The sequence below is a fragment of the Electrona antarctica genome (assembly GCF_951216825.1).
Source record: "Electrona antarctica genome assembly, chromosome: 8".
In the NCBI taxonomy this organism is placed as follows: domain Eukaryota; kingdom Metazoa; phylum Chordata; class Actinopteri; order Myctophiformes; family Myctophidae; genus Electrona; species Electrona antarctica.
This window is the reverse complement of record NC_136789.1, coordinates 44,407,590-44,417,154: the sequence shown is the minus strand read 5'-3', so window position 1 is coordinate 44,417,154 and position 9,565 is coordinate 44,407,590.

Here is a 9,565-nt window from a genome sequence, read left to right as displayed (position 1 = left end):
GTGTGTGTGTGTGTGTGACGTGTGTGTGTGTGTGTGTGACGTGTGTGTGTGTGTGTGTGTGTGTGTGTGTGTGTGTGTGTGTGTGTGTGTGTGTGTGTGCTCGCTCGTGTGCGTGTGTGTGTGTGTGTGTGTGTGTGTGTGTGTGTGTGTGTGTGTGTGTGTGTGCGACCGTGCGTGCGTGTGTGTGTTTGATGAGACGATATGGTACACAAGACATGACACTGGATAAAGTTGATTGGGATTCATTTCAGTGGATTTCAACCTTTGGGGTGATATCTTGAGTAAACCTAAGGTGTGTGAAAATTAATATGATATGGTTTGAAGAACTTCAAGGGTCATGAGCTAAATGATAAATAGCATACTTGCTGGGTAATTTGAGAAGACACTGATAGACACACTTCCACACACGCACACACACACACACACACGCACACACACACAAAAGTTCACACACAACTATTCTGTGCGTGCGACGTGCGTGCGTGCGTACGTGCGTGCGAGCGAGCGTGTGTGCAGCATGCCATGCATCCAAGTGTTCATCCATGTGTTTGTGAGTCATTCCAAAGACCTTTGTCCTTCAGGGTCCATTTCGCCTACAAAACAGCCCTATCTGAACATAGATATAGCCTATCAGTGGCCCTGTTGCGTGGTGTGTGTGTGTGTGTGTGTGTGTGTGTGTGTGTGTGTGTGTGTGTGTGTGTGTGTGTGTGTGTGTGTGTGTGTGTGCATGCGTGCATGTGTGTGTGTGTTGTCCCATAGTCAATGGGTAGTTGGCCAAGGGGACAGACAGAGGGCCATCTTGAACTTGATGTCTTAAGTAAGGCCTGTCCACCATCCTATCACAGAAGCAAAGAAATAAAATAAAGACAAAGTTATAGGCTTCAGTTACTTAGGCTGTTAAACATGCCAGAGATTTTCTCTTTCAGTACATTTTTGCTAGCTTAAGTCTTTCATAAAACAAGGCTACTTTATCTTAAAATTATTGACAGAGAAGGAAAATGTTGTCAATGGCAACAGCCTCCCAACACCACGCACGCACGCACGCACGCACGCACGCACGCACGCATGCACACACACACACACACACACACACACACACACACACACACACACACACACACACACACACACACACCACATCAGCTTTCTCTTGCTTGGCCGTTCACTGACAGCCTCATTTTTAGGTAAACAGAACATAATCAGTCAACACAACCGTGGAGCTGCTCTGTCCCTGCTCCTTAACCATCATAAAGTTTATTAGGGCTGCATGCTGTAAAAAATGGTTTCACCACAGAGACACAGATATGTTTGTTGAGGAGGCGTGATGTTAACTCTCAGATAGCAGAGGTAAGCCAGAGCCACTGCAGAGAAAGACACTTTCCATGGATGTTGTAAATATCCTTTACATAAAATGTTTAGGCTCACAAAGCCATGATTGTAATTTATGGTAACAAAATAAATTACAAAACCTCCTGTCTGTGTATGTCAGAGTACCTGGAGAACGGATGAGCAGAATGCTATAAAACTTGGAACCCTGTAGGCTGCCCTAAAGAAAGGATGTATCTGGTCTGAAGTTCAGAATTTAGGTCAAGGTGAAAATTATATCGGCCGTTAGCCTACTCGGGAATGGAGAGCTTTTCAGCTTGTTACATCATGCTATTGCTACCACTGAAAACTACAGTGGGTATAGGGTAGTCAGTTTGCGTATTTGAGTGATAGTGCTGTTCTGTGGGGCGGGCAGCCATTATAGGCACATCAAGAATTATATTGAGCTCCAAAACAAAATGGCTGACCAGGAAATAGCCCTTCTGGACCCGAGACTTTCTAATGACAAAGACAAAAAAAATACTTAAAGGTGGGCTTTTAATCTTTTATACCTAACTGGGACACATATGTGTCATTATGTAGGTTGAACAATGACGGTCAGGTCTTTCCTAGAGGTTCAGAAGACGTCATTACTGTCCGACTTGGCATTCCTTCATCGGTATTTAATCTGTTTATAGCCAATCAAATATGTTTATATCATCTCTGTCAATAGACCCAATAATTAGGGCAAATAAAAGAAAAGAAAACAAAGCAAGCAAATAACTCTCACCACCGTCCATAAAGCCGCCACGCAAGCGAGCCGACGGCCATTGAAGCTCATTGGACTTATACAGCTTCATGTTTATGGGCCAGTTTTACCATAAACTTTCATTTACAATATACTTACTGCCCCCTAATACCCCCTGTATTGGCCAGATTGATTGTGAATAAACAGTGGAGTTGTAAAGGAACGGTAGCACGCTATAAAGAACAGATAATACTAAAGTACGTAATGAGACCTTCTTATTGTCGACTACTGGTATTCCACCAGTGCCAGGTTCAGTTCTACAATAGTGGGCTTTTTCCAGAACACCGTCGAACACTAGATTTCTATTCCAGGATTGCACTTCAACCCCCCCCCCCCCCCCAATGGCTAATGGGAGGACTGGTCAGCCCATGGGCCGGCAGACCATAGGGATGGGATGTACCGAAAAGGAAATTCTTGGCCGATACCGAATACCGAATATAGGAAACAGTTGGCCGAAAACCGAATACCGAATATCCGAATATGATTAATATTATATATTTTTTTCCTGCCATTACCTTAAAGCTAACTGATTTATGGCAAAATAAATGGTTATGGCAAAACTTAACTTAAATAATAATCACTATTATGGGTCCATAAAACATTTATTCAGCTCTTTTGAATGCATTAATTGCGTACACTATATTCGGTGATATATTTTCTGCCTATTCGGGCCGAAACAATAGGCCGAAAATGCATTTTTAGCCATTTTCTGTCGAATATTTTCTGCGGACGAATATTCGGTGCATCATATATATATATATATATATATAATATATACATACATACTGTCTATTATTGCAAAAAATATGTTATGCTAAAATTGTCGTGATTTGAGAAAAAGAGACTCATAAATAAAAGACCTCTCTCGGCCTACTGTATATGACACCAATTTCAGATGTAGAAGATGACATTTCAGAATTTTATGAACAGTCTAATTGCCTTCTATCAGTCAGACACTGATTGCACTACTGTATGTTATTGTCTTTAATTACTATTGCCATATACAGCCCTATTAGCCTACATCAGACACACACACACACACACACACACACACACACACACACACACACACACACACACACACACACCCACACACACACACACACACACACACACACACACACACACACACACAAAATGTACAGTAGAAAATACTATTATTAAGTCTACACTTGTAAACAGTAAACAAAGTTTTCATGAGATACTTTTGTCAAATAAGTGTGAACTGCTGGTATTCCTATAAACATAGCCTAAGTAAACTATGCTTAAACGGTTAAATCTAGCCTTATCCTCAGTTAACCCTGAACGTATTTCTAACCTTATTCTCAGTAAAACAAATGAGTTATGACATATCAGGTGATATAACAGAATTCTCTCCATATCATAGAGCTTGCATTGTGGCCACACAGGTGTACACTGTGTTTTACATATATTGTACCAGTCCTCATCAGTAATTTGTATCGCAAATCCAGTTTCCCACTTCTCCTTAGAGTAGGCCTAGATGTTTCCTTACTTGCTATCAGGCCTTGGAACTTTTTGTTCTCGTAAGCAGGGACCATAATCTTAATTACCTCATTCATTGAATAATTTTTTATCTCTTTCTCATAGTAATCTCTCATCTGCAAGTATCGTGGAAAAACCCATGCTTCTCCAATTCAGAGGACAAGTGTGTTTTAAGGCGAGCATTCTGACTATACCGTCATGGGACAGAGCCTAGTATTACCGTAAGTTGAAAGTTGCATTGTGCACTTTTGCCTAACACACCTTTCCCCTCCTTAGCAATTAACCTTTGCTTTGTTGATAATCCTCGGAGTTACAACATGCACAAGTACCCGGATTGTGCTCCAAGTTCATGTTTGGCAAGTGTCGAAAAAAAGATAGTGCTCTTCCCGGAGTCACCCCACCCCCATAGAATTAGAATGGGTAGAACAGGCATTCAACTGAACTTGAATCGTCATTAAAAACACTCAAATCAACTCAAATGCCCATTGCCCATGTCCATTTTTATTCATTATGTGTGCATTTCAGAGGTTTGTCTCACTTATAGCAAAGAGCACCGGACATATTCCAAAAAGCAGCAAAGATGGCTGCCATTGTCAAATCCAATGTTCCCTGTCCCTGGAAGATTCTGAAACTTGCAACATAGATGATAAATAATCACACATATCAACACTATCCCAAACCCTAACCCTAACCTCAGTCTTAACCGGCGATGTAGGTCGCTAACTCTAACGCCTCAGTCTTAACCGGCCACGTAGGTCGGACTAACAGGATGTCGGACTTTTGGGCAGTCCCAGTATGGGAATTGAACAAAGAGACAGAGAGCGGGTCTATCTCCATCACATCATTTGGCTCAGCAAATGGTGGCCGTTTTGCAATGGTGATTGTGAACTTTCTAAATTTCTGAGTCTCACACTGTCCATGAAACATTAAACACTGGTATTCTCCACTAAGCAGCCGGGTCACCACAGAGCACTAGGAAGTCCTCTCTGCCTGTTCTTATTCTGTGCTCCAGTCCTTCTGCCCTATGTGTGCTGTTAACCTGGTCAATGGTTAACCAATGAAAAGTAAAAGGAAGTCATTAAATGCCATTGTTCTACAGAATATCTTCACCAGAATAGCAGATCTAAGCTCATGTCGCAACGTAATGGTTGTGAGCTAACTGAGCTGGTAGATTGGCTATTTCTGACTAATGTGTTGGGGTTCAACACATGCTATAACACAATGTTATACAAGGTATAATGTGGCCACAGTACAAAACATTGCACAAAACGGTTTTAAAGTTTAAACCTAAAATGTGATTTTATTTTGTTTGAGCAAATCTGCTAATCTCAAATCTCTCAATATAGAATAGTCCCCACAGCATTGATGAGACAATCAGCTGAATTGTGAGCTATATTAAACTTAATTTATTTTTTATTTTTGAGGGGCGCCATCCCCTCCTATACACAGGTTTAATGTTTGTCTTTAGTTCAATGTTTGTTTTGTAAACGCCATTGACAATGAAGGGAAGATTTACGTCATAATGTGCCATTTACGTCATATTGTCTCTTTATTGTTAATGGCATTTAATGTTTGTCACCATTACATCACCTAATCAACATGAGTTAGACTTTAATATATTAGCGGCCCTCACTTCACACAGGTGTGATTTTTTTATTTAGGGATTCTGGGAATAATGTCAACGACTTCCTCAGTCACTGGTTTTTATCAGCAGTGCATTGATGACGTCAATCCAAAAAAGATTCACCCTAACCACCACCTGCACGTAATGCCTTATGGGCTAAGAGGAGCATGTGGAGCATGCAGGAGCATGTGGCAGGCTAGCATTTAAGAGCATTTATGAGAGATGCGCAGAAAATGCCTGCCTCTCTCACAGACGAGCTGAATGCCCTTTTCAACCAGCCACTGTCAGCACCACCTGAGGAGATCGTCTAACAGCACCAACACCAAGTCTGAGCTACCTGTACTCTCTCTGTTAGCCTAAATTCAGAATGGACAACAGCACCATCGAGAGCATCCTGTCGGGCTGCTCCACCGCCTGGTGTGGGAACTGTAACGCTGTCGAATGGAAAGACCTACAGAGGGTGGTGTGGATGGCCCAGAAGATCATGGGAGGCGAGATTCCCTCCCTACCAAGAAATGGATAAGAAAGGGTGTCTAGTCAAAGCCCAGTGAAGCATCAAGGACACTCACAAACTGTGAGCACTGCCTGTCGCCATCTGCACAAGCCGCCTCACGGGATTATACTTTCTGTATGTATATGTATAAGACTGTCATCTTTGGATGTTTCTTCTTCTTCTTCTTCTTCTTCTTCTTCTTCCTTTTTTTTTTGAGTGGTGCAAACCACTCCAACAACTGGCTTTGTTAGTACCCGTGTGTGTGTGTGTTTGTGTACCTGTCCCTCAAAAGAATGAGCATGGTTACTATGGTCACTGACATTACGTCAGACCACAGCTGATCAGGCTATATAAGACCTTGCACCACTCAGTTCACACGGGTGTGATTTTTTATTTTATTATTTTATGTCTTAGTGCTGACTGCTGAATGGGCCTGCTGTCTAGAACAGGGTTTGTCTGTATTTCTGTCTGTGTCTTCTATATATATATCTCTGTATATTTTGGTATCTCTCTCCCCATAAAGGTATGGCAATCACAGCTCACTTAGCTATACAGTGAACCACACTCTCAGCTCACACTTCTACGTGACTACAGTGAAGCACAAGAGCATGTTTCAGGTAATAGTAGATCTATGTTAGCACACAATACTCATGTTATCACATAGAGTGTGATGGTGATATGTATATATTTTCAAGATGCATATCACAGAAGGCAAATGTAAAATAAGTAATTTTCCCACTACTGTTGGCGGGGGGGGGGGGGGGGGGGGGGGGGGTTCAATTAACATTTTAAGCTATTATATTTAGTGGGAGCAAATTACTCATATAGATTATGATGTGTGTTTGCGTGTGCTTGCATATAGGAGCGTAGATCACTTATTGAAAAAACTTGGTGGAGTTATTAAAAAGACTTTTGCAACAGGTCAAAGAATAGTAAGAATGGTAGGGAGGCAGATGTGACAAACCTAGGTGACAAACCATTGATGGATGGTTCAGACAGTCAAAGGAACTAACATACTGATATGGAGCCTAACAGACTGACCCTGCTGTGACTCAGGTCTCAGGAACGTGAGAAGTGTGGCAGAATCACGCGGCACGCCTGTCATCCACTGACTGACTGTCAACTTTGGATGTTTACCTTTTTAGTAATTTTGCTGTATTTCATTTATTTATTTTAATGTTAAGTTGTTGATTGCTCGATACCCATAGACTCTCTCTCTCTCTCTCTCTCTCTCTCTCTCTCTCTCTCTCTCTCTCTCTCTCTCTCTCTCTCTCTCTCTCTCTCTCTCTTTCTCTTGCTGTCTGTATGTATTTATCTGTCTTTCTGTCTCTTTCACTGTCTCCCTGTTCTAGTGTCATAGTTCACACGGCATCAATGAGGCGACTGGCCACACTTCGCACTTTCAACCTGAGTAAACAATGGTGCATGAGAACAATTGAATTTTTTGTGAGAATTAGCATTAGTAGCATTTAGCATTCAGGGCTTCTTATTGAAGTGAGGGCAAATAACACTCAAGTAAATATATAGCCTAAAATAAATATATAAATATACGGATCACTGGTAAAAAACAAAATTAATGTAGAAAAAATGAATGTATTCCGATCCATTATGAACATGTAAATATGTACAATTTTGATTAGCATATTACACTACTGATTGTATCATCTGCTCAAAATCAGAGGAATAATACAGTAGCCTATATGTAAATTCAGTCAGTTTTAAAGTAACCCTCTCTTTCTCACACACACACACACACACACACACACACACACACACACACACACACACACACACGCACACGCACACGCACTTGCACGCACGCACGCACGCACGCACGCACGCACGCACACACAGACCATGAGTGTAATTAAAATGCAACTTGTCTTCTGTTCTGACAGCCGACAGTCAGGCTGTGAGACCATGACTATTACTAAACAAACAGTGACAACACTAATTGTGAAGATACATGGAAGAACATACAATACATGCACACTTAATTACACACAACATACATAGACACAAATCTTGCTCTCTCTGTTTCACACACACAGTGTATGACAGCCCATCAATATCAATGATGAAAACACTCACTCCGTCTCTCAGAAAATGAGGCTATATATCACTCCTTAAGACATTTCCAGCCTCCTTATGGCTAACGGTAGGGTTAGAGCCTGGCTATTACTAGTCAAATAGTGACAACAGCATTACTAAACAGTGATAACACCACTACAGTTGGACACTAATGGGTCTGCAAATAACAGCCTGGAGCCTCAATAACTTACTAAATGATACAAATGGTAGGGCAGGGCAGCTCTGACGTGTGCGTGTGTGTGTGTGTGTGTGTGTGTGTGTGTGTGTGTGTGTGTGTGTGTGTGTGTGTGTGTGTGTGTGTGTGTGTGTGTGTGTGTGTGTGTGTGTGTGTGTATGCGTGCGTGCGTGTGCGTGCATGCGTGCGTGCGTGCGTGTGTTAATAGAAGCTACCGGAATGGGATGTCAGCTAGACTGGCTATGATGTAACATTGCAAAGCATTGTGAACATGTATATATCTGCCATTTTCGTCATTTGTAGTATGACAAAGTATATATATATAGGGCATAAGTGGTGTGGCAAAAATACAAATTAATGCCACAAAATGTATACATTTTATGATGTTTTCAGAATATTGGACACCATACACTGTGACTTGAAGGAGAGAGAATTGTGCTCAATGGCCCAATGACCATGGTGTTGAGAGCAACTCATCCACCTGCCCATATAACTCTCAATGGTAAGAGACCTATTGTTCCTAGGTGTGAGTGGTGACACCAGGATTTGAATACAATGTGTAAGAAGAACATGTTTCTTAACATCTTTGCTTTACCTCCATGCTAATGATTCTGCATTGTAATGTATTCTCAAATTTTCCCATAATAAGCTGATTCTTTCAGGTGGTCATTACTATAGCAGACAGTAGCACAGATTGGTGTCTCTTTAAAGATATGGCTTGTTTCTATATTCAATTCATCGGTACACTAGTATGTAGATTTCACACTTGTGTAAGTGACATTAAGTGAAACCTCAAAATACACACATACACACGCACGGACTCACTCACGCACGCACGCACGCACGCACGCACGCACGCACGCACGCACGCACGCACGCACGCACGCACGCACGCACGCACGCACGCACACACACACACACACACACACACACACTCACACACACACACACACACACACACACACACACACACACACACACACACACACACACACACACACACACACACACACACACGCTTTGAAGTGAATGCGAAAGTCAGACCAGGATATAGCAATATAGATGTTGCTGCAACCACATGGCCTGATGGCTTTATGACTGTAAGAGAGGAACATATTAGTTATGCTTACAATAGGCCTATACATCACAGTTTAAGCCTATTGATATCCGGGAAATGGAGAATAAATCTACCAAAGCAATATATGACGAAATAATTCATCATAACCCTGGTTAAAAAGTGTATAAAAAGTAGCCTAACAGACCTATCACAGTAAATCACGAGACACAGTTTGATTTTATTTTGCAACTAGAACATTAACGGTAGTGTAAATGAAAATTTGGATAAAACAAATGGTTTATGGTTAAATAGTATTATGGAATATAGAGCTCTTTGACACTTGTTTTTCTCCCCAAGGTTCTTTAGATGAAAGCCAAACTCCAGTCCAAAGCCAATGGGTGTGTATATGTAATTATGTATCATAGTCTAGCGGCAAGTTAAAAAATTATGTGAAAGTCCAAATTCATATTTTATAGCACTGTTAATGTACTGACTCATAACTCCCATTC